The sequence below is a fragment of the Crocodylus porosus genome, unplaced genomic scaffold (assembly GCF_001723895.1).
Source record: "Crocodylus porosus isolate Cpor-Errol unplaced genomic scaffold, CroPor_comp1, whole genome shotgun sequence".
In the NCBI taxonomy this organism is placed as follows: Eukaryota; Metazoa; Chordata; order Crocodylia; family Crocodylidae; genus Crocodylus; species Crocodylus porosus.
In genome coordinates this window covers 107790216-107791920 of record NW_017728886.1, presented here as the reverse complement: position 1 = coordinate 107791920, position 1705 = coordinate 107790216, and the positions used below count along the sequence as shown (strand labels likewise).

Sequence of the window (1705 nt, the reverse complement as noted above, 5' to 3'; positions counted from 1 at the left end):
CCCATACCTCTCTCTATAGCGATATATACTATACACACGATATATATCTAGATATATATATAGATATATAGATAGATATATAGATTACGTATATACATACGATATCTATATATCTATATAGTTATAGATATACATATAGATATACATATATATACCTCTATATATAGCGATAGCTAGATAGCTAGATAGATGACTAGATATGGGCAGACACACACGCATACATATACATAGATACATAGCCAGATATCCTCACTGTGGTTTGCGATCACTAGAGTAAGGATGACACGCATAAGAGTTGCCTAAAAGGGCAGCTCTGATGTTAATTTACTCCGATTACAACTACGTGTAAAACGAGCTGTTTAAAGCTACCCACTTGGAACATTTTTAATTTGTAGTCTTCACTTAAATCCTCTTGGCAAGCCCCCCAGACGACTGCAGGAAGGCCTCGCCTTCCCGTGCTGGTCCTTGCAATGTATTGGCACGGAACATGTCAGACACAGAGCCGAGGCACACACGCGCACCCAAAAGTTTTCAGCGTGGAGGAGCCACCTGAACCCGCGTGTGGGCAGCTGCCGCCTGGTGAGCTGGAGCCCGCGGCACAGCCGGGCTTGTGCGAGCCACGACAGTGCCTGCCAGGTGCCCCGTAACGCTGCCCAAGTCCCACCACTCTTTGAGCAGCCGAGCCGAGACTACACAAGCTCTCCCCTTCCAGCTCCCATCTGCCAGGCGCCCGGGCTCCCCAGGCAGTCCCACGCTGCCTCCTCTGCCTCTCGCAGCTGCGGGTTAAACAACCAAAAACAACCCTTCACCGATACAAACTTTCTTACGAGATCATCGGCGATGCCCTTCCAACTTTGCCGTCAAATCCAGAAAGTTGAACTCCGGTCCCTGCCTTCAGCCCCGGCCCCACACCCCCTGCCCAAGACCGAGCACCCAGGCTAGCCCAGCTGTGCGCGCTGCCCTAGGTAAGGCTCGCCCAGCGCCCGTGATTTATCACAGGTCGCTTCTCTTCCCCCTAGCAGCTCCTTGGCAGCTGGAGAAGCAGGCTCCGAGACGGGGGAAGAAGCAGGGAGGAGGCGGGGGAAAGGCGGCGGCATCACGAGAAGCAGAAGGTTTCTTTACCTGAGATCACGCCAGGCTTCCACTACAATCTTCGAGCGAGAGGTTTTCCATGGCAGGGGTTCCCGTCTCTTGCCTGCGCTGGCTCGCTTGGCAGGGAGCTCTGGAGAACTAATGTAGACATTTCTCAGTGTATAATACCTGACTGGAGTGGAATAGTGCCTTCAGTCCCTAGGCGCCACAATCACTTCACTAACCCCCTGTACCAGAGTGACGTTCAAGTGAATAGCTTCACTGATCACACTCTTTCCTCCTGATTAACACTTTCCAACGCCGCCAGACACTCAAGTTTCAACTTTCCCTTTCCGCAGGGAGGCAGGAGGCACTCCTGGGCTCCTCGGGTTATAAGGGCTGTCTGGGGCGTGGGGGACACCGCAAGGGATCGCGGGCGAGCGGAGCGGGCGCTGCCGCTGTCCCCGGCGCGAGCCATAATGGTGTCCTGCCTGGCACCGGCACCTCCGCGGGCAGCAGCCGCCTCGGCCCGCCCGGGGTTTGGCCCTGGAAGTGCTGGAAACTTTCTCCCTGCCTCCCTCCCCGCCTGCCCCGCGGCTTTGTCGGGCTGCCCGCAGCCCCCGCCTCACCTGGG

The 1705-nt window shown here is 55.0% G+C and overlaps 1 protein-coding gene across 1 annotated transcript in view; it reads right to left on the bottom strand.

The window, feature by feature from the left end:
- Window positions 1–1464, bottom strand: part of IRX4 (iroquois homeobox 4) — an 11359-nt gene extending 9895 nt beyond the window's left edge. The window contains exon 1 of the mRNA XM_019540218.1: window positions 1123–1464. The gene's annotated coding sequence lies outside the window, so the exon portion shown is untranslated. The remainder of the gene's footprint in view (window positions 1–1122) is intronic.
- Window positions 1465–1705: the final 241 nt, after the last annotated feature.